The sequence below is a fragment of the Microcaecilia unicolor genome, chromosome 5 (assembly GCF_901765095.1).
Source record: "Microcaecilia unicolor chromosome 5, aMicUni1.1, whole genome shotgun sequence".
NCBI classification, from domain to species: domain Eukaryota; kingdom Metazoa; phylum Chordata; class Amphibia; order Gymnophiona; family Siphonopidae; genus Microcaecilia; species Microcaecilia unicolor.
The window spans coordinates 78,760,168-78,785,008 of record NC_044035.1 but is presented as its reverse complement, the minus strand read 5'-3'; positions in this window follow the sequence as shown (position 1 = coordinate 78,785,008).

The following is a 24,841-nucleotide window of genomic DNA, read 5'->3' as shown; positions in this document are numbered from 1 at the left end:
CGCCCAAAAAATATCCCCTGCAAATGCCACACCACCACTAAACTGCTTTCGCCCCTAATACTACCCCCAGGAAGTTGTTCCACTCTCAAAAACTACTCCCCTATCTGCCCCTACCACTCTGTTAATTGTCCCAACCCCAAAAGCTACTTTTCTTGCAACTATTCCACCACCCGGCAAATCACCCCCCAAAACTACCCCCCCCCCCCCCATGCACAACTACCCAATCCTCCTGCAAATTACCCATTCCCTGTAAGAATGCCCTGTCTGCTTTGATTGTAACTAGCAGCAGAGAGTATAGGTAGCATTAGGTAGGATCCAGACAATTGGGAAGGCAGTGGGGTGGAGCTATATAAGGGAGCTCTAGTCACAGGAAAGGAGGAGGTGATCTAGAAGAAGTCTGTCTGGTGGAGGGGGGTGGAGCCAGACTAGAAATGAACCTCCTCCAAAAAATGCCCCAATACATTCTTATGGGTGAACCAGTTCTAACAGCTACAGTACTCCTGCATTGATTCAGGGCCGCCGAGATGGGGGGGCAGGGGGGACAAAATTCCCCATGCCCAGGCCTCCAAGGGGGGCCCGGCTCCAGGGTCAGGCCGCCAGCGCTGCAGTTCCCGGTCTCACCTGCCTGACTCTTCGGCTCCAGGCCCCCTACATTCAAAGCAGCAGTCACAGATCACTTCCCTTTGGGCCTTCCCTCCCTATGTCCCGCCTTCGCGGAAATCAGAAGTTACATCAGATGAGGGCGGGACACAGGGAGAGAAGGCCTGAAGGGAAGCGATCTGTGACTGCCGCTTTGAATGCAGGGTCCTGGAGCAGTGGAGGCAGGCAGGTGAGACTGCGGACTGCAGCGGCGGGGGGAGTGACAAGGGCGGCAGCAGCGGGACAACCTTGCCCCAGGCCTGGCCTAGTCTCTCGGCAGCTCTGCATTGATTCTCTTTAACATAGGGGCCCTTTTACTACTCACTATTCCGGGACTACTGCCAGCACAACACGGCCGCTGGTGGTAGCTCCGGGTCGAGCACGCACCATTTCCGGGGTAAAAAACACCCTGGAAATGGTTAGCACAGTGGTAACCCAGCAGTAATCGGGCATCACATATGCTGCCCGGTTACCGCTGGATTACCGTGGGAGCCCTTATTGCCACCTCAGTGGGTGGCGGTAAGGGCTCCCCGCTACATGGTCATGCAGTAAGAGTGTTCTTACCACAAGGCCATTTTGTTTGTGGGGCTTTTAACCTACTACGGTAAAAAGGGCCCTGGCATGCGGGAAAACTGGTCCCTGCCGCTACCACAGGGCCCCTTTTCCTGCACCTTGGTAAAATGACCTCTAACAATTAAGGAATTTTATCTTTCAGACTGCCTTCCCTTCTTGGAATGGTTCCTCAGTTGTTTTTAAACTCTGGCTGCAAAAATAAAAAATGTCCAGATATTGAGTGCCAGTATGCAGATAGTGGCCAATGGTGTATTTTCAGATAAGGCAATCAGCGTCAGTATATTTGGATAGTGGCAGTCTAGGTTAGCATATCTGGATTTAAAAAAGCTTTGGACAAGTTCCTGGAGGAAAAGTTCTTAATCCGCTATTGAGATAGGCATGGGGGAAGCCACTGATGTCCCTGGGATTGGTAGCATGGAATGTTGCTACATTTGCGTTTCTGCCAGGTCCTTGCAACTGGATTGACCACTGTTGGAAGCAGGATACTGGCTAGATGGACCATTGGTCTGAACTAGTATGGCTATTGTTCTTATGTTCTGTCTGCTATCCAGATTACTTATCCAGATAAGTTAGAACAGCCTTTTATCTGTCCTAAGTTATATCCGGGTGACCAACTGAATATTGCCATTCCTGATCATTTCCAGGAACACCATGTCTCCGCCCATGCGCTGCCCTGGTACTATCCGCATGGTGCAGAGGTCTCTGAATATCTTAATCAGCAGCACTTATCCTGGTAACCGGCACTGTTATCTAGATAAGTGCTTTGGAATATTGACCTGGTTATTTCTTCAGATGAGTGAAATAATGATCAGCTGCCTGAAAAGTTTCAGAATACTTAGGGGGTCTTTTACTAAAGCTTAGCTCAAGTTATCTGCAGCAAAGCCCATAGAAATAAAACGGGCCCTGCTGCAGTTAAGTCAAGCAAAGCTTTAGTAAAAGACCCCCTTAGTTATCTTTACCTTAGGTCCTTTGGAGGGATTTTATATTGTATAAACGTTTTGTCTTGTAGCATGAAGATTTACATTTTAAATTAAATGATATCTATTCTACTTGAAGAATATTTTAAAAGTTGTTATATGGACTTAACGAGAGTATGTTATCTTTTGTAATAATCTATTTGGACACAAACTAAAGATGAACGTAAAGTTAATTGATTAACTGAGTTAAGAAACAAATTAATATTTTGAGGCCCCAGCAGAGTTGCTATAGCAGTTTCATTTGGGATAGGGGTGTATAGCTGAAACTGTACCAAAAAGACTAGGGGGCCTTTTACTAAGCTGTGGTAAAAGGTGGCCTACGGTAGTTTAGATGTGTGAAATTGGTTCGTGCTGGGCCATTTTTTTTACCGTGGCTGGGAAAGGGGCTTTTTTTAATGGGACAGTAAATGGCCATGCGCTAAAATTAAAAGTAGCGTGCAGCTATTTCCTGCCTGAGCCCTCACTGCTACCCATTGGCCTGGTGGTAAAGGGTCATGCGTTATTCGTGTGGTAATCGGACAGCGAGCGCCCGCTCTGCAGATTACCACTGGGAATGCCCTCACCCTGCTGTAAAAAAATAGAAACAGCGTGCGCCAACTTTGAAATTACCACTGGGCGCCCGCACTACCCTAGTCGTAGTGCCAATTTGGCGTGCACCAGGGGCGTAGCCAGACTTTGGCAGGAGCCCTAATGCCGACCCCCCCCCCCGCCGCCACCAACAACAACTTTGACCCCCCCCCCCTGCTGATGACCCTCTTGACCCCCCCTCCCGCCGCCAACCCTTTCCACTGTCAGACTCACAGAAACAGAACGAAGCCTTGCGCCAGAAGAAGAGGACCTCTTCTGGCGGGGGTTGGGGTCCCCCCCCCCCAACAAGGTAGCCCACGGCGACAGCGGCGGGGGAGGGTTGGCGGCAGGAGGGGGGTCGAGAGGGTCTTCAGCAGGGGGTCCAGGGCCAAATCTACAGGGGCCCAGGCCCCCGTGGCCCCATGTAGCTACACCACAGGCGTGCACTACCCCACATTAGCCCTACTGCTGCTTAGTTAAAGGGCCCCTACATAAGATAAAGAAGGTAGCTTAAAAAAAACGAATAGTTCATTTCCAAATGTTCAGACTACTACTATAATTTTAATTAGGCCTCTTCTATCCTTGACTTTTGAAGAGGTTTATTGAAGCTTACTAGACAGAGAGGAAACAAGAGAGAGAGAGAAAGACTGCTCTCATGGCTCTTAAGTTGAAACCTTCATAAATCCTTACCTGTAATCCTATGCTACAATAAAGAGTAAATGGATTGTTTATCAGCTTTCTATCTGTGAGTGACAGCATCGTGTCAAATGAGGCATTAAACAACTAGTTTTGAAAAAGATGACAAACACTGCTTAATTTACCAGTGGAGAATATGGTGAGTCAAATATTTAGTTTTGCATTAAAGCTATATCCGACATCGCAAGAGAGAGAGTTTCCTCTCATTAAAATGGCCAAAATGCAGACTTTATTTTCTGCTCTGATGCCCATTTGTAATTAATGCTCAACATGCAAAGCTGTGCCTGACATTGTAAATGTATTAGCAAACAAAAAGCACTGAGGACACAATCCATGCCTTTTTCTCATTTCTATCCATTTGCTGTGGCTGCTAATTCGTTTACTGCTCTGGTTATTTGCAATTAATTGCCTTCCTAGGGAAAAGTCAAGTTCTATGATATTTTAAATAAACAATCACATAAAAGGCAGATATGGCAAGAACTAGGCTAGAACAAATTGTAATTTTATGATATGGAAAATTAAGGAATGATAGAACCTATTATGAAATCCATTGTTAAATAGGCAAGATAGCACTATGAGCACTAACAATAATTATTGCATAAGTTACATTTGTACTCCATAGGTTAATTTTAGAATGCATTTTCTGTATTTAAAGCCATATGTATAAGTTTTAATGTTAACAGATTAAAATAAAATTGTAGGTAAAAAGATTAATATAATTATAAGTACCATAAGTGGAGATGGCTTTCAAAATAAAAAAATAAAGGATACTTTTTTACTCTTGAGATTTTCAGTTTATGATAAAAATCTTTTATTAATATTAAGTCTTTATGTGTGGCATCACAGCCAAAGCCATTAATTTGGGTTCTGGAGGTACCGGTATAAAATGTATGCTGTATGCTGTATATATATATATATATATATATATATATATATATATATATATATATATATATATATATATATATATGAGACGAATAAGCCATGAAATATTTAAGAATATATGCTCATAAAATATATATATAATTGTAACTTTAAAAAATTAGACAACTGAGTAATTCAGACAGTAAGCAATAATGAATACACAATATTGAACAGAAAGATTTCACAAGCTCACATGTTCATAGTCTATGCAAAAGAGTCTTACCATGTCTTTTGTCAGTTCTTGATATTTTGTTAATTTTTCCAGTTCTGTGTCTCCTTCTATCACAATGTTGATGGAAATCATAGCATTTTTGTTGATTACTGTGATATTGGGTACATTATGTTCCAAATGAGGATCTGTTTGAATTTGACCTTTTTCATTTTCTATGACTTTTTCTACAAGGTGGTTATACCTGTATTTGTTGACTCTAAAGTCAAACTTCTTGCACAAGCTCCAGTGGATCACACTGTTGTGACATTGCTTAAAGTCAGTTTGGGAGATTTTACTACATTAACTAAGCAAGAAGGTCAATGGTTTCAAAATGGGCTCATTTTTGAAAGAGAAGGATGTCCATCTTCCGACATAAATCGGAAGATGGACGTCCTTCTCCCAGAGACATCCAAATCGGTATAATCGAAACCCGATTTTGGACATCTCCAACTGCAGTCCGTCGCAAGGAAGTCCAAATTTCAAGGGGGTGTGTCGGAGGCATAGTGAAGGCAGGACTTGGGCATGCCTAACACTTGGATGTCTTTGACCCATAATCGAAAAAAGCAAGGACGTCCCTAACGTTTTCACCCAGACGTGTTTTTATTATGAATAAGGGACAAAAAGGTGCCCAAAATGACCACCGGAGAGAATCGGGGATGTCCTCCCGTTACTCCCCCAGTGGTCACTAAACCCCTCCCACCCTCAAAAAAATCTTTAAAAATATGTCGTGCCAGCCTCTATGCCAGCCTCAGATGTCATACTCAGGTCCATGACAGTGCATGAAGGTCCCAGGAGCACTTTTACTGGGTACTGCAGTGCACTTCAGACAGGCGGACCCAGGCCCATACCCCCCCCCTACCTGTTACATTTGTGGAGGAAACAGCGAGCTCTCCAAAACCCACTAGAAACCCACTGTACCCATATACAGGTGCCCCCCTTCACCCGTAAGGGCTAGGGTAGTGGTGTACAGTTGTAGGTAGTGGGTTTGGGGGGGGCTCAGCACACAAGGTAAGGGAGCTATGTTCCTGGGAGCATTTTATGAAGTCCACTGCAGTGCCCCCTAGGGTGCCCGGTTGGTGTTCTGACATGTCAGGGGGACCAGTGCACTACAAATGCTGGCTTCTCCCACGTCCAAATGGCTTGCATTTGGACGTTTTTGACATGGATGTCTGGTTTTGAAAATCGCCAATGTCTAGGGATGTCCAAATCTAGGGACGTCCAAATTTAAGGATGTTTTGCAAAGACGTCCAAATTGCAACTTGGACGTTTCTTTCGAAAATGCCCCTCCACATAACCTACATTTGCTATTAGTTGAAGTAAGCTGAATATGTGCTTTCATGCAGTTAGTTGTAAAGCTTGTTGCTGAACTACAAAAATTAATCATTTTGTCTCCATTCTGAGGTTACTCAGCCATTGCCAGTTCTAGGTGGTATCCATATTGTTCTCAATTACCCCAAGATATTGTCCATGCAAGAACATGTTTTTCCAGTTAGCCAAATGGGTTTCCAGTTGTTCAGTTCTGTATCCATTTTTCTTCTCTGTCACTGTAATGTTCTCCCTGCAAACTTGGTTGACATTTTCTCATTACTGGTCCTAATGCAATCATTTGGTCCCCATTTGTCCTCCAACAGTCTGTCTTACTTGGAGCAGGCCCCGATCACCAACTTTTCATGATAAATACAGCTTGTCAATGCCACTTCGGGGTGCAACATATGGTGCATTGTCATCAGCTATAAATAAATAAATAAATTTTAGTTGGGTCCAGTCTACAATCCCAGCTGCGTATCTGACTACTGGAATGGCCCAGGTGTTGAAGTCTTGAAAGTGTTTCCACCATTCAGCTGAAACAAGTCTATAGTTAATCTTCTGATATCAGAAGGCCTGTACACAAAAAGTCAATAAGGTACAGTAACATATCCAGAAAGGTACAAAATGATATCATGTCTTATTCATGTGAATCTGAGTAATGTCTGTAAAATTGTTTTACCAGAAAAATATTGAGTTCATGGTCCTTATAGAAAATTGTGAAAAATGAAGAATTCATGATCACCAATCAAATGCTTGGAGCAATCAGACATTGTGGTAAAGGAGAAAAGTACGAGAACAGAATTGCTAATAGAAATGTCTGTATAAACTTTCTCTGTTATGAGAGACAAAATAGAACATCCTTACATGTTAAGTAGAGATATGTATTCATTTGACAATGAAATGAAAAATGCAAAAAAAAAAGGATATTTGGCTTTGTTTCATTTTCAAATAAGGAGGCCCTTTTATTAAGCTGCGGTAAAAAGGGCCCTGCACTAGCGGCAGGAGCCATTTTTGCTGCGTGCTGAGGCCCTTTTTACTCACTGCAGTGAAAAGGGCCTCAGAGCACAGCAAAAATGGCTCCCATGCTAACCCAGCCATAAACAGGCAGCGAGTGTCACTGCCCGATAACCATCTGGTAACCTTCTGCAGAATATTTTTTTAGTATTTCCACTAGTGCCGGAAATGCCGTGTGCTGGGGTGAAACTACCACCGGCGCCCACATTGAGCTGGCAATAGCTTCAGTTTGGTGCGTGGTAAGCCTGCAGTGGGCTTACCGCCACTTAGTCAAAGGGCCCCAAAGTGAATAAATTTTGTTACATTTGTACCCCGCACTTTCCCACTCATGGCAGGCTCAATGTGGTGGGCAATGGAGGGTTAAGTGACTCGCCCAGAGTCACAAGGAGCTGCCTGTGCCAGGAATCGAACTCAGTTCCTCAGTTCCCCAGGACCAAAGTCCACCACCCTAACCACTAGGCCACTCCTCCACTCCATGAACAAAAAAAATTGTTTGGTTTGGTTTGCCATTCAAGTCTATGGGGCATTAAAGTTTATAGGGAACATAACTACTTATCATTTCTATAGTGCTACTAGACGTACACAGCGCTGTACACTTGAACATGATGAGACAGTCCCTGCTGGACAGAGCTTACAATCTAATTAGGACAGACAAACAAGACAAACAAGAGATAAGGGAATATTAAAGTGAGGATGATAAAATAAGGGTTCTGAACAAGTGAATAAGGGTTAAGAGTTAAAAGCAGCATCAAAAAGGTGGGCTTTTAGCTTAGATTTGAAGATGGCCAGAGATGGAGCTTGACTGCTCAGGAAGTCTATTCCAGGCATATGGTGCAGCAAGATAAAAGGAACGGAGTCTGGAGTTAGCGGTGGAGGAGAAGGGTGCAGATAAGAGAGATTTACTCAGTGAACAGAGTTCCCGGGGAGGAGTGTAGGGAGAGTTGAGAGTGGAGAGGTACTGAGGAGCTGCAGAGTGAATGCGCTTATAAGTCAATAAGAGAAGTTTGAATTGTATGCGGAAACGGATAGGGAGCCAGTGAAGTGACTTGAGGAGAGGACTAATATGAGCATAGCAACACTGGTGAAATATAAGTCGTGCGGCAGAATTTTGAACAGATTGAAGAGGAGAGAGTTGGCTAAGTGGGAGACCTGTGAGAAGCAAGTTGCAATATCTAAGCGAGAGGTGATAAGAGTGTGGATAAGGGTTCTGGTATTGTGCTCAGAAAGGAAATGGCGAATTTTGGTGATAGTATAGAGAAAGAAATGACAGGTTTTAGCAGTCTGCTGAATATGTGCAGAGAAGGAGAGAGAGAGAGAAGATGACCCCAAGGTTACGAGCTGATGAGACAGGGAGGATGAGAGTGTTATCCACAGAAATAGAGAATGGGGGAATTGCCATACTGAGGGCCAGATGCACTAAACTTTATGAGCCAATAACAAGCCATTAACGAGCAAGCAGTAAACCCTGGCATGCACTAAATACTTTTTTCCAACGGTAGCAGCTAACGAAAACGGAATGCAGATGAGCAAATCGTGTAGAAACCCTATTGTATGAGATGCACTAACCTTTTCCGACTGCCTTAACGCTGAAAACGCTAGAAAAATCTAACGAGAGGTCTGCACCTCTCGTTGGGGCTGGGCAGGATTGGAAAAATTATTAAAATGTAAAAAAAAAAAAACCTGGAAGTCTCTGAGCCAATCCCAGCACATTTAGCTGAGCTAAACACGCTGTGATTGGCTCAGAGACTTCTCAGCTGAGTGAAGCATGGGCAAAAAGGACGTTTTTATTATTCCGGGGTTGAATGATGTCCAAAAAAGAGCCTGCAGCATCGGAGCCTGTTTGATTTTTTTTAATAAAGCTTCGCTTTAAAAAAAAACACGTCCATTTTGTGCGTCCTCCCCCGCAATAATAAAAACGTCTTTTTTGCCCGTGCTTCACTCAGCTGAGAGACCTGGAAGTAAGGGAGGGACATCTAAATAAATAGAGCTGAGGCGAGTGGTTAGAGCACCGGTCAAGAGGTGGCGGGTTCAAATCCCACTAATAGTTTTGTTAAAATTGGAGTTATTTATTATTTTCTCCCCGTTTTTATTTATTTATTTGAACATTTGTTATTCTGCCTTTCATGAACCTTTTCAAGACTAACAACTTCCAAACTGCACTTGCTTGCTATCAACACATTAGCAGAAGCAGCATCGGAGCCTGTGGTGTTTTTAAATAAAGCTTTGCTTTAAAAAAAAAGTCCATTTTGTGCATCCTCCACCGCAATAATAAAAACGTATTATAAAGGCGTATGTGGCATGCGCAGAGCAGCCAGCATAACGCTTTGCTGCTCTGCGCATGCTTGACCGGCCGATTCTCCGACTGTTTTAAGAAGGAATAGAAAATGCAAGTGAGCTACAACGAGTAGCTCATTTGCATTCCCTTTCCTTGATGCATAGCCGTTCCCTACCGATTCGCTATGGAATTCGGTATGGAACGGCTCTAACGACGACTTTAGTGCATCCCCCCCTGAGTCAGACCAAAGATCCGTCAAGCCCAATATCCTATTTCCATCCATGGCTAATCCAAGTCACAAGTACCTGACAGGATTCCCAAAAGTACCTAGATCCTATGGTGCGTATCCCCAGGGTGGAGCAGTGGATTCCCCAAGCCCTCCTTAATAACAGTTTATGGACATTTCCTCCAGGAATGTGTTCAAACCCTTTTTAAACCCATCTATGCTAACTGCCCTGTGTAATTTTTGTGATAAATTTGTGGAAAGTACAAAATTTACTGCACTTTAGTAAAAGATTCCCATAAAAAGCTATATGTAATTTTCATATCATCATATTAACTGGTGAGAGCATAGGTGTAGTTAGCATGATTACTTTAGGAGGGTCAAAAGGTAAGGAAGGAACCATATTAACAGTAGGGTGAGGTGGACCAATTCAGTATTAGAACCTGTAACATTTGGAGGTGCACTGCCTCCCCCAGGCACACCCCAAACTATGCCTATGGTTGGGACTATTTTGAAGTTGTGGGTTATCATAGCATAAGCTGTTCACTGAAATAGGAGTGTATGTATGTGTGTGTGTAAAGGTGACAGTGAAGCACACAGAACAGCACAACAGTACACACTCACAGTTTTCTGAGTTCCTAGTCAGTGAATACCTAGTCAACAGCACATTTTAGAAAAAAGACAAGGAAATACAAAGGTAGAAATCCAATCCTTCAAAAAGTGACGGTGGAGACACATTAAACAGTAATAAAACCTGGAAAGCATATGAAAAGTGCCAGGGCAGTCTGTAAGAATTATTAGTAGCACAATCCATTTGAGGGGTAATTCTATGACCGGGCAATTTTAAATAGGCACCCAGAGGGTGCCAGGTAGGAGTCTATCCTATAAAGGAATATAGGTGCCTACTTATTAGTTAGGCAGGAGCCGCAGGGCCAGACCTTGTAGGGAGTTTCTTGAGACTGTGTGGCAGCAAGTCTGCCTGCCATGGGTGATCAGTTCAGTAACTGGAAATGCAATAGTGGATGTGTTTCAGATTGTTGCTGAGCAGTAAACAGTTCCTTAGTCCAATCTCCTAGAAACCAGCTTATTCCAGTCTTTCTGGGAACCAGCTATGAGAGAGCTGGTGTCAATATTTGCATCTGCCACTTATGCTAGTATTTTATAAAGAGAGGTAGGCACTTACTTGTCTATATAAAAATAGGCTTCACACAGGTGCCTTAAAGCGGGCTTTAGTTGCCCTCTTATAAAATCCCCCTCATTGTAGACAAACCTAGGGGCCCTTCTACAAAGGTGCACTGAAAACTGGCCTGCGGTAGTGTAGATGCGTGTTTTGGGTGTGCGCAGAATCGTTTTTCAGTACACCTGTAAAAAATGCCTTTTTTTACATTTTTTCCGAAAATGGACGTGCGGCAAAATGAAAATTGTTGCGCGTCCAATTTGGGTGAGACCTTACTGCCAGCTATTGACCTAGCGGTAGTCTTACATGGTAACCGGGCAGTAATGACCTACATGCATCAAATGCCACTTGGCGCAAGCCCAATACACAGGTCTGAAAATTTTCAGACATGTGTATCAGACGCACGTCAAAAATGAAATTACCTCAAGAGCCACGCAGTAACCGGGTAGTAACTCCATTTTGGCGTGTGTTGGGTGCATGTAGACGCTTACGTGACTTAGTAAAAGGGCCCCCTAGTCAGGTTTCAGTCATGGTCCGTGGCTTCTTGTTAAGAACTATCACTGTTATGGTCGGGCAGAGTCAGGGAACGGGATACAAAAAGAGGATAGGGGGGAACCCCACGTCATTACAAATGAAGGAATGTATCATAATCAAACAGAAGCCATTTCTAATTGAACTAGAAGCCTAAAGGTATAGGAGGAAATTGCTGAACCAAAAAATAAATTCACCTGAGCAAAACGGGACCTGCAGACAACCCAGATGGAAATCTGCTTTCTTTAGAGAGAGCAGAAACAGCCTCCCATTGGCCCAGTGAATAGTTAGTCTTACATCAAGCAACCGTTCCTGATTTGGGAGGTTCAGGCCAGTGGCATTCCTAGGGGGGCTGACACCCGGGGCGGATCGCCGATGCACCCCGCCCCCTTGGTGCAGCGCCCCCCAGACAGCGCGATGCCCCCCCCCACACGGCGAAAGAACCCCCGATCCCCCGGCAAAAGAACCCCCCGGGTGCACGCCGCTGGGGGGGGGGGTGCCGCGCGTCTGCCGGCTCTTCGTTTCATGCTCCCTCTGCCTGGACAGGAAGTAACCTGTTCCAGGGCAGAAGGAGCATGAAAACAAAGAGCCGACAGGTGCGTGGCACCTCCCCAGCGGCGTGCACCCGTGGCGGACCGGCCCCACTGCCCCCCCCCCCCTTGGTACGCCACTGGTTCAGGCTATGCTATGTATGTTTTCTTTATCTCAAAGGCTAACATTCTGATTGAGTAAATCTGCCATTTTGTGGAATGACAAATATTCCAGGAGCTACATTATGAGGTGAGGACCATTCCAAGACCCCTGACATCACAATTATTTGAACTCCAAAAACTATGTAATGCCCCTGACCTGGGCACTTCTGGTTTCGGGATCCAGCCGGGTCAGAGCCTCCCAAAGGCAGTCTCTGTCGGACCCTTCTCTCACTTGGTGCTCAGTGCCTCCAAAGAAAGAAGTGTTAGCAGGTGGGTTTATCCTCTGAAACCCAAAAACAAGTCCAAATGAAACTGTGGGGATTAAGACTGGCTGTTAATTTGGCAGGTTTGAAAGATACTTATACTTTCTCAAGTCCAATGAACACACTGGAGTCAGTAGATCATGTAAACTCAAAACTGTTTAGTTTTCAATTCTGCAACAGCAGGAACATCAATCCATTTCAACTCTTCAACGTGGAATGCAATTCTTTTAAAATCCTGATCCTTCTGGTGTTCCACGGGGGAACTCCTGTTCTCTCCTCTCTCCTCTCTTGGATATAATTACAGATCCCTTTCAGCAGAACTATGTACACATTTTTTACAGACTCCTGTCCATGCCTATTCCAGAGAAAAGTGTCCCAAAGGCTGTGCTCCTCTCACTTTTACAGGTCCAGACCCTCCATGGCCTGACCTCCCTCCAGGGTGACCTTTGCATTGGTTCATCCTGGCCCTGGGATGGGCATTACCTGGCTCTGATCCCACACCCCATGGTCTGGGTCTCTCCTCTACCCACCCGTAGCTCTTCTCTTTTACAGCCCTCGCTTTGCTGAGTCACAACTCTTTGCAGCCAGGGTATTTTTTCTCTTCTCCTAATTGGGATTCCCCTTTACTCTTCCAAGTCAGTGGCAGGGGACCATCAGGCAACCAAAGACCCCCCCCCCTAAAGATCAAACACTCCTCTTTATCTCTTTTTAATCCCCCCCCCCCCCCAATTTCTCTGCATTTTATTTCAAATTACTCCATTTGGGCTGGGCTTCCTCCCACCCAGGGACCTCCCAGTCACTTCCCCCTAGTGACTCTCTACAGAGACTTACTGTACAAGTAATCCTAACCTAACAGGGAATTACACCTAAAACAAAGGAGTAAAGGAGTACCACTGCTAATGTGGAGATCAACTCCTCCCATCTGTTATGTATATGGGAAATGAGGAGACATTAGCATCCAGTGTCCCATGATGTACTCTGACTTCCCTCTGTCACTGCAGAACCTTGTGCAACCTAGTAAGCTTCAGGGGTCATCTGCAGGCCATGCAGCTAAATTGCAGTGTTTCACTTCATTATCAGCATTGCTCAGAGACAACGCCACTGTTGAATATGTTCTTACTAGTAAAAAAGGCCCGTTTCTGACACAAATGAAACGGGCGCTAGCAAGGTTTTCCTCGGAGTGTGTATGTTTGAGAGAGTGTATGTGAGAGTGACTGTGCGAGTGTGTGTGTGTGTGTGTGTGAGAGAGAGAGAGAGAGTGAGTCTGGGTGCGAGTGTGTCTGTGAGAGAGAGAGTGTGTGTGTGTGTGTGTGTGTGAGAATGAGAGTGTGTGCAAGTGCGAATGTGAGACAGTGTGAGAGAGAGAGAGTGTGTTTCACACAGATACAGTGTGTGCGAGACAGAGAGAGTGTGTGTGAGACACAGACTCTCTGTGAGACTGAGTGTATGAGACCAAGAGAGTGTGTGACTGTGTGACACATAGAGAGTGAATGTGATACAGTGTGAGACATAGAGTGTGTGAGAGACAGTGTGTGAGAGTGAGAGAGAAAGACATTGACTGTGAGAGAGTGTGTGAGAGAGAGAGTGTGTATGTGACAGAGATTCCTCCCCCCCCCCTCCCTCTCTCTGGTGTCAGCCCCCACCCCCCCTCTCTCTCTCTCTCTGGTGTCTAAGCGTTACTGTGCAGGACGCTGAGCTCTGGCTGTGCTTCAAGGAACTGACCAATCCTATTTAATAGAATGCACCTCCAACATTCTGAAGCCGAGAAACCTCGTGTGGTTGGTCACTTCTGCTTGTGACGATCCCGGAAGTACGTGATGTCAATTCAGGAGATGGATACAGAGAGCAGGAATGCCTCAGCCATGCAGTCAGCTTCAGAATGTTGGAGGTGCGTTTTATTATATAGGATGTTTGTGATGATTGTCTCCCATTGGTGCTGCTGTGTTTAAAAACCATCAGCTTCTGTGACTCCTGATACAGATGATTCTACCAAAACACGGTCCGGTGTTGAGTCCTTGATTTCATCTGTTGAATAAACAGCGTAAGAATATTTGGTGTATACATATTTTATTTTTTTGAGAGTCCTTGATTTTATCTGGTGGATTTTATCTGCTGCACAGAAGTTATTTGATTTTACCTCTCTGCACTAATACCTGCTGGATATGCAGTAAATTTGCGTACTTTGTGGCAGTGGCGTTCCTAGGGGGGCTGGCACCCGGGGCGGATCGCCGATGCGCCCCGCCCCCCGGGTGCAGCACCCCCCCCAATGCAGCGTGGACCCCCCCCCCCCAGCAAAAGGACACCCCTGCGAAGGAACCCCCCCCCCCACCGGGTGCACGCCACTGGGGGGGTGCCGCGCGTGCCTGTCCTCCGTTGTTCCATGCTTCTTCTCTGCTCCGGAACAGGAAGTAAGCTGTTCCAAGGCAGAGAAGAAGCATGGGACAATGGAGGACAGGCGCGCGCGGCACCCCCCAGGGGCGTGCACCCGGGGCGGACCGCACCCACCGCCCCCCCCCCCCCTAGGAACGCCACTGCTTTGTGGAGAAGCATCTTTGACCTTTTATAAGACCAGGCTTCCTCTTTGAGGTCTTTTAAAGGGAAAGAGACAGGGGATGGGATTTGATATACCGCCTTTCTGTGGTTACAATCAAAGCAGTTTACATATTACGTACAGGTACTTAGGGGTCCTTTTACTAAGCCATGTATTCAAAGCTGCTGTTGCTGTCGTCACACTGAACGCATGTCCCCTCTCCCTCCAAACTGAATTGAAGAGCTACTGAGTCCCAGAGAGAGAGAGAGGGAGAGATGCAGAAGACTATAAAATGTAGGAGAATGAACTGAGGATTATTGTGAGAGGTGCTATGTTGGGGTTGCCACATCCCTGTTGTTGATTTTGTGTAGACAGGAGGTGTTATGTTGAGGCCACTGATCGCCCCATCATTGTACTCCAAGAGGCAGGGGTGTTATATTCAGGCTGCAGAGCTCCCCATCATTGTCCTTGTGGGGAGAGGTGTTATGTTAGGGGCTGCCATACCCCATGTCATCGTCCTTGTTGGGGGAGGGGTGTTATGCTGGGGTCTTGCCTGGCTCCCTGACATTGTCCTTGTAGAGTGGTGGGAGGCCTCTGCCTCTTAGGTAGTTAACAAAAATCAGCCTGTCAGTTCATTTTTTTTCTGATATTTGTATTATTGTGATTTCCATGACTAAGTATTCCTATAAGAAGGACAGGAGGAGGAGGGACTTCCGGTGATGCTCTTCTGCTAGGCAGGGCTGGATCAATGAAGCAGGAGGGAGGTGTATAGCAGTCTAACTTGGTTTGTTTCTCCAGTAAGTGTTGTATTGGTGTTCGCAACAATCTGCTGTAATAATTGCTGCATTGACCTTTTGTAGGTATGAGTGTTTCTATTTGAGTTTTAGGTGGGTAGTACAGCTTTGGTCTGGTAGATTTGTGTTATAGGTTCTAAATGTCTTTTCTGCAGGGTTTTATATTAGCTTATTGGGATCAATGAAATGTGCATAAAGGGCCTTTAGAACATTTTCTTGTAGAGTCTTTATAGCCAATTCACAGATCCATCTTGATTATTTAGAAAAACTTAAATTTGTGATGGAGATTTTTTATTTTTCCTGGCAAATCAAAGTGTGAATGTTGTCTTTTTTCCAAATTCTCCTGTAGGGCCTATGATTTACAGTAGGTCTCTAGCAGGTTTAGGTTCTCTGCATTATGGAATAAAATGGCCTCTAATGTGTTTTTGCGGGATCATACTTGAAGGGAAGAGGCCATTGTGATTTTAAAAAATGTTCAGATCTGTGGAGGAGGAGACAGTAGGTTGTATGGTCTCATTCCATAGATTTTAACTACCTAGCAATGCCTCTAAAGTATTTCTTCCTAAAGATTACATCCACATTTCTGATTAGCTCAGCCAAGAGAAAACTTTAGCTGAGTTTTCTGTCTGATTCTTTTGACAAGAATTCACCAGAAAGTAAGATACGTCTGTGCAGTGTGGTTTTTCTAGCAAAAAAGGTGCCGGTACTCAAATGCTAGGCCACCCTTCAGGGGTGGGGTGATCACTGCAACTAGCCACACAGAATCTATGACAAGGCAGAATTGGTGTGTAAAGCTTGAGCTCTTTCATTAAAACTTGGGGTCCATGGGTCAATTTTAGCAGACAATGGAAAAGGTGCCGGTACTCAGTTCCCCCAAGTACCCCCTCAAAAAAAGCCCTGCGTCTGTGTCTCATCATGCCTCGTCAGCTAGTTGCACTGAAAGATGTGACAGAAGTTCCTCTATTCCTTCTTCCGCTACTTGAAAGTAGATGTGCAAGTAGTCATATAGATGGGGGAGGGACAATAATGAAAGCCTTTTTCCAGAAGCTAATAGCATTTTATTCACAAAAATCAGTGGTTTGAGCATTGCATTTGTATTTATTAGTTTGGTATTCTGTCGTTTGCAGGCATCATGGCAGTTTACAATAAAATCAAAACAGGAGTTGCAAAATAAAAGCACAGACTTCAAGCTGAGCCTGCCTAACTTTACCATCCCAGCTTTTGGCTGCTCTATACACCATCTGTGTTTGTGACTTTGCTGATCCCATCTGTGCTGACTCCCGACCTGGACCATCACTAGCCCCGCCTCCCTGTGACATCAATATAGCATCTGGTGAGCATTAAGCATTGGGGTCAGCACCAGAGGAAAGAAGACTACAAGCTGAGCATGCCTGATATTACTACTACTACTACTACTATTTAGGATTTCTATAGCGCTACAAGGCATACGCAGCGCTGCACAAATGGCTGCTCTATACACCATCTGTGTTGACTCCTAACCCAGACCATCACTAGCTCCACCCCCCCCCCCCCCCCCGTGATATCATGGGAGTGGCTGGTGAGCATTAACCTTTGGGGTCAAGACCAGAGGTGCCTCATGCTGGAAGGATGAGCACCTCCTTGTCATGCTGATGAAGGAGCACGACAGAGAAGTGCTGCTTTGTGCACTCCTTCATGTAGACTTGGGCAGAAATTGGACCTTATAGTGGACCTGGAACTGTTCTGGTTGGATGTAATAATGAACTTAATTTATATTGTTGTGAGTAGTTTTGTTAATATTTGTTGGATGAAACCTTTATCTAATCCCACCATCCCCAAGAAAGCAGAGTCCCAATATCGGATCCATGGAGAGCAAGTGCCCTTGTTCACTGGCTAGTCCTATCACATATAGACTACTGCAGTGGGATCTATGCTGGATGCCGGGATTACATACTGAAAAGGCTTCAGACAGTCCAAAACACGGCTGCAAGGCTCATACTGGGGAAATCGCGCTTTGAACCTGCTCAACCTCTTCGGGTTCAACTACACTGGCTCCCCGTAGCTGACCGTATTACCTTCAAAATCTGTTCGCTCACACACAAGATCATGTACGGTGAAGCTCCAGAATATTTATTTATTTATTGCATTTGTATCCCACATTTTCCCACCTATTTGCAGGCTCAATGTGGCCTACAGAGACCTGTTATGGCATTGTCATTTCAGGATATCAGATACAAATAGTGATGTAAAAAGGTTGAGTCAAGGAGAAAGAAAAGAATTAAGCGGATTAAGTTGGATGAGTGTGGGAGATATACTGTCAGGCTGGGGTGGTTTGGTATGGCTATGCTTGATCTCATTGATCTACTAACAAGAAATGCCATATTGTCTGCAAGGTCCTACCTCATTCTCCATTTTCCAACCTGCAGGAATTTTAAATACAAAACTCGTTTTGCATCATCCGTCTCTTACTTCAGTCCGAAATATTGGAATGTCCCACCGAAACAACTTAAGGAGCTCGCTGACCACCAACTGTTCAAGAAGTTCTTAAAGATGTTCTTATTCATCAAGGCTTACTCCACTGGCAACTCCAATGCTTAGCCTCTCCCACTTGCCGTCGCTTCACCCCTGTCATCTACCCTGTGTTATCCCCTGTTCCTACCCCTCCTGTCACTTTCTGTTTCTGGGCCATCATTGTCCTGTTTTGTATCCTGATTTATTGTAAGCCACAGAATTGTATTGAAGTAGTTACAGGTCAAGGGTACAAAGGCATGTTGGCCCCTCTGTGCCCAGCTGCTTGTTTTCCTAGGGTATTACATGAGGTCAGAATAGAGCAATCTCAGATCAAAATTGATTTTATGAATTTAAAAATAGCACTGTTTAAAGTAAGATCTATTACAAATAAAGTGGCTTTAATATTTGATAATATTGGAACAAGAATTTGATATTATCCCCCAGATTCTAGAAATGGCGACTAAAGTTGCACATGCAAATCTGCACGCATGGCCAATTTGCGTGCACAACAAGCTAATCAGCACCAATAATTGGCTAATAACAAGCAATTATCAGCTTAATTGACACTAAGTATAATTTACACACACAACTTTCTAATCATATTATGTAGAGTGCATCATGATTGTTGCAGTTGTCTGGGTCTTGCCAGGTCTGAGTAAGTGGAACTGACATTTCAGCCATCATGCTGTGGTTTTCTTCAGGGTATGCTGTGAGGTCTAATGGTCTGACCACCTCTGGCAGGAATTTAGGTTGAATACAGCATATTACTTTGTTATGATGAAACTGAGTGAAAGGTTCATTAGTGACTAAGGCCTGAAATTCACTAGTTCTTATAGTCAGAGTAACTGTTACTTAGAGTACCTGCCAGGTCGAATTCTTGAAAGAAAAGGATTCCATGGGCTGAAAGGACAGTTTCATGAAAAATGTAAAGATGACTTTAAGATCTGGTAGTACAGAAGACTTCTGTATGGGTGGTTTTATATGAAGAAGCTACATTATGAATCTCAAAACAAACGCTGAGAAGGGAGGAGGGCTCTGTCAATGAAGACATGATAGGCTGACAGTGCATTGAGATGTACTCATGTGGAAGGCTTTCCTGCTGCCATCAATATGACCTGGACTGGATATGGTAGAACAAAGGAGTCAGCTAAGCACTGCTTAATTTCCATGCCGTCAGAGTCCGTGACTTAAAGTTGAGATGCAGAAGATTGGAAAGGTTTGGAGTGGTTTGAGAAAAGAAAACCGGTTCTGACAAGGCCAATATGAAGCTTTGAGAATCATTGGTCTGGGCCTTCTTTGAAACTTGCGCAGGGTCTTTGCTATTAAAGGGATGAGTGAATAAGCATAAAGAAGGTGCCAAATCTAGTTTATGATGAGTGCATTCTTCACTAGATGATCTCAAGATGGGTGCACTGAATAATAGAGGGGAAGCTTTGTGTTTCCACTACTTGCAACAGGTCTGTTTGAGGAGTGCCCCAGTCCCAATGGCTTGAAGATTTAGAGACCATGTGTGGGGCTGAAGAACTTTGCTGAGTTTGTCTGCTATGTGGTTCTGATTGCCTGGTGAGTAAATGGCTTGAATTTGATAGTAATTGGAAATCATAGTCCCAAATATTTGCTGCTTCTCAACATAGCTGTAAGGAACATGTACCTCCTTCTTTGTTAGTACAAGCATTATCTTTCTGTAACATTAGAGGGGTTTCATCCAGTTTCAATGAAACTTGCTTAAAACTTACTGACAGGTATTTGTAAAGGAAGCAGCAGCACTACAAGCCTACAAAATCCAACGGGGGCAAGGAAATAGGAGGTTTTTTCCTTTTTTTTCCCTTCTGCTGTATGTGGGGTTAACAGCTGCAACTAGAGTGGCGGTTGGAAAACCACAGCATAGCACTGAGGGCAAGGAATTTGGGCAATGCTTGTATTGCTTAGTGGAGTTGTGTGCTTAGTCCTGATCCCGGTCACATGGAAACTGAAGGAAACCAAGCAGGGGGAGGTTTGTCTTTACGAACACCAGCTTTTCTACCAGTCTGGTGCTAGCCGTGAACAATGTGGATTCAATGATATCCCTTGCCATTAAGAATATCAATTTACTGGTCAACCGTGTTGGTAGCAGGAAAGAAATGCTGGGCTACTTCGCCAGGTCTGGCCAGACTGATGACTGATGTGCCCAGTATGTCAATGAGCCTAAGTTGAAGGCTCAGTGGGCTCTGCAAAGTACCATGTCACAGAGGTTTGTGCAGGAATCTCATTTGCAATAGACTAAAGCTTACTGCCGTAGCAAGAGCTTGTGTCAGCAAATATGATTCAGTGGTGTCCTGTCTGTCCTAACCCTTATCCCTTACTTGTCCTGTCTGTCTGTCATAATTAGATTGTAAGCTCTATTGAGCAGGGACTGTCTCTCCATGTTCAAGTGTGAAGTGCTGCGTACGTCCAGTAGTGCTATAGAAATGATAAATAGTAGTAGTAGTAGTAGTAGTAGTAGTAGTACGTAGGTGGATAAAAGTAAGGGAGCAAGTGGTATGGGATAGGGTGCTGCTCATGCTGCCAGTACCACTTGATGGTGTGCCGACTCTTTCCTCTGCTGCCACCCCCACTTTCTCTTTCTGCCTCTATTGTTCCCTTTCCTCCACCTGAATGTCCAGCTTCTCCCTCCAGTACATCAGTGTGTTGCCCTGGAGAGAGATACGTCATTTCACCTGTGGTTCACACAGGTGGTTAGAATGTAAGTATACTCCTTGGTGAAGGGTTTCAACCTGTTGTCCACTTGCACACAAGTCATCCATCAGCAACAACACCTCTGCTGTCAATCCCTCTCTTTACTGAAAACTTTATAACTGTGCCTCCAGGATATTCACTATTGTGATGACAAGACTCAGGGAGGTCTCCTTGAAAACCTTTTGTAATTCTATGACTTGAATCATATGTGCCCAATCCTGGTGAACCAAGGGGCTTTTTGTACCATCCTTGGTCTCCAGTGGCAGCTGATGCAGGGCTGCTTATTGTTTACTAACCTCTCCAGCATCAGATAGGTCCAACATTCTATGGGTCTTGCTGCCTGTGTTCGTGACTTCTTCGGAGTTGGTGTGCTAGGCTCTGTAGCACAGGCTGACGTCACCATAGCAAAAGAAAAGAAAAAAAAAGTGACTCGAGCCTGCCTGACGCCACTGACGAGCTCAACAGCCAACCTCCCGGTTAATGAGTGACGAGACACGAGCGTGAAAAGCAACAGAGAATAAATAACAACGAAACAATCGAGACCCACGCCGCAAAAACAATCTCCACACATACCAGCGAGAGGGAAAAAAAAGGTCCTGCACGCACCTGTGCCACCATAAAGACAGACCGTTAGCGAGGAAAAAAACCCTGTGCCGCACACACACATGCATTAAAGTAACAGAAGGTACAGCTTATTTAAAAAATTAAAAAAAAAAAATTTAAAAGATGCTCACTCTCAATGTCTGTATTTGTCACACACACAGAAACTCGGAGGGAGGGAGGGACGGAGGGGGGAACCTGAAACTCGGTCCCCTGGAACTCAGAGGGAGGGAGGGAATGACCCAGGAACTCAGAGGGAGGGGGGATGACCCTGGAACTCGGAGGGAGGGTGACATAGAAACATAGTAGATGACGGCAGAAAAAGACCTGCACGGTCCATCCAGTCTGCCCAAGAAGATAAATTCATATGTGCTACTTTTTTATTTGTACTGTCCTCTTCAGGGCACAGACCATATAAGTCTGCCCAGCACTATCCCTGCCTCCCACCACCGGCTCTGGCACAGACCGTATAAGTCTGCCCAGCACTATCCCCGCCGCCCAACCACCAGCCCGGCACAGACCGTATAAGTCTGCCCAGCACTAGTCCCCGCCTCCCAACCCACCACCCCGGCACAGACCGTATAAGTCTGCCCAGCACTAGCCCCGCCTCCCAACCACCAGCTCTGCCACCCATTCTAGGCTAAGCTCCTGAGGATCCCTTCCTTCTGCACAGGATTCCTTTATGTTTATCCCACGCATGTTTGAATTCCGTTACTGTTTTCATCTCCACCACCTCCCGCGGGAGGGCACAAGCATCCACCACCCTCTCCGTGAAAAAATACTTCCTGACATTCTTCTTGAGTCTGCCCCCCTTCCAGGGCCGGTCTTAGGCCAAGGCGACCGAGGCGGCCGCATAGGGCCCCGCGCTTAAGGGGGCCCCGCGCGGCACGCCTCAGTCAGCCTCTTCCCAGGGCACCGACGTACGATAATTTTTCTTTTAAATTCACCCTCCGTCGCCGGAATCCAGCACAGCAGCGATCGTCAGTGAAAACGCTCCTCCCCTCCCGAGTCCCCCCAACGTCTGTAGCAGAACAGAAGCTCTTCCTGATTCGTTCATTCTCATTGTCCCGCCCCCGAGGGCGGGACAATGAGAATGAACGAATCAGGAAGAGCTTCTGTTCTGCTACAGACGTCGGGGGAAACTCGGGAGGGGAGGAGCATTTTCACTGACACTACTCCAGCGGCGATGGAGGGTAAATTTAAAAGAAAAGTTAACCTTCCTTGATTGGGGGGGAGAAGAGGATGGCAGGAGAGGGCAGGGGGAATAGGAGGGTCGCTGGGCATGGTGGATGGGGAGGGGGGTTTCTGGACAGGATGGCAGGGGCAGGCAGGGAGGACAGGAGGGTTTCTGGACATAGGTGGATGGCAGGGGAGGGCAGAGGGGACAGGAGGGTCGCTGGACATGGGTGGATGGCAGGGGAGGGGGGGTTTCTGGACATAGGTGGATGGCAGGGAGGACAGGAGGGTCGCTGGACATGGGTGGGTGGCAGGGGAGGGGGGTTTCTGGACATAGGTGGATGGCAGGGGAGGGCAAAGGGGACGGGGGGGTTTCTGCACATAGGTGGATGGCAGGAGAGGGCAGGGGGGACAGGAGGGTCGCTGGACATGGTGGCCAGGGGAGGGGGTTTCTGGACAGGATGGCAGGGAGGACAGGAGGGTTTCTGGACATAGGTGGATGGCAGGTGAGGGCAAAGGGGATGGGGGGGTTCTGCACATAGGTGGATGGCAGGGGGGACAGGAGGGTCGCTGGACATGGTGGCAGGGGAGGGGGTTTCTGGACAGGATGGCAGTGAGGACAGGAGGGTTTCTGGACATAGGTGGATGGCAGGTGAGGGCAAAGGGGATGGGGGGGTTCTGCACATAGGTGGATGGCAGGGGGGACAGGAGGGTCGCTGGACATGGTGGCAGGGGAGGGGGTTTCTGGACAGGATGGCAGTGAGGACAGGAGGGTTTCTGGACATAGGTGGATGGCAGGTGAGGGCAAAGGGGATAGGGGGGGTTCTGCACATAGGTGGATGGCAGGGGGGACAGGAGGGTCGCTGGACATGGGTGGATGGCAGGGGAGGGGGGTTTCTGCACATAGGTGGATGGCAGGGGAGGGCAGGGAGGACAGGAGGGTCGCTGGACATGGGTGGATGGCAGGGGAGGGGGGTTTTCTGCACATAGGTGGATGGCAGGGGGAGGGGCAGGGGAGGACAGGAGGGTCGCTGGACATGGTGGATGGCAGGGGAGGGGGGTTTCTGCACATAGGTGGATGGCAGGGGAGGGCAGGGAGGACAGGAGGGTCACTGGACATGGGTGGATGGCATGGGAGGGGGTTCTGGACATAGGTGGATGGCAGGGGAGGGCAAAGGGGATGGGGGGTGTCTGCACATAGGTGGATGGCAGGGGGGACAGGAGGGTCGCTGGACATGGGTGGATGGCAGGGGAGGGGGGTTTCTGCACATAGGTGGATATCCGGCAGGGGAGGGCAGGGAGGACAGGAGGGTCGCTGGACATGGGTGGATGGCAGGGGAGGGCAGAGGGGACGGGGGGGGTTGCTGGACATAGATGGATGGCAGGGGGGACAGGAGGGTCGCTGGACATGGGTGGATGGAGGAGAGAGAAGAAATGCTGGACATGGATGGAGGCAAGGGAAGAGTGAGGAAGGAGATGAGGTGAGGGAAAAGGAAGAGAGGAGAAAAAGTGCACATGGATATAGAAAATAGGCAGAAGCTGGATCCACTGGACAGTCAAGTCTGCGGAGGACCCAGCTTTTACTTACGGGATGTAGGGCAAGAAATGAAGAAGAAAGGCGGAAAGTAAAGAAATAAATGGAAAGGAAGCCCTGGAAACGGAGTTAAGAGGACAGATAGCAGCAGAATCAGATACTGAGCCAGCATGATCAGAAAAACAAAGTCACCAGACAACAAAGGTAGAAAAAACTATTTTATTCAGGATTTATTAATTGGAATATGTCAGTTTTTGGAAATGTGCATCTGTGATATTTTTCATGTAAGTTTCAATTTTTGTAGTATTGCTGCATGCTGATTCTGACTTCTTGAGGTTACTTTCCAGTTCAGTATTTTGCCTTCATGTGTTTTTCAGATGTGATCAAGGAAGGTGCAGTATTCTGCTAGCGTATAGTTTGCAGCCATTTTTGTTTTTTTGGTTTTTTTTCACTAGGTTGTGCACTGGTGTTTTAGAGCCCGGTGTAATTAAAGTTGGCTTTCCATGCCACGCATAAGGTTGTAGCTCGTCTTGTCCTTGGAATTAGTGCTGTTTATGGTTTCATGATAGCATTTTGCTTATTATTTCAATCAGTTTTTTTGTACAAGTTTAGCGTCATTTGTCTTTATTTGAAATTTCATAATTAAAAAAATTTTCTAAAAATGGAATAATCTTATCAATGGGGTGGGGGCGGAGCCAGGCTGGGGCGGGGCTAGGGTGGGCGGGGCTAGGATGGGGCCCCACCAAATTGGTCTGCATAGGGCCCCGCACTTGCTAAGACCGGCCCTGCCCCCTTCAATCTCATTTCATGCCCTCTCGTTCTACCGATGACGACCCTGGAACTCGGAGGGAGGGAGGGAATGACCCTGGAGCTCGGAGGGAGGGAGGGAGGGAGGGGGAGGATGACCCTGGAACTCGGAGGGAGGGAGGGGA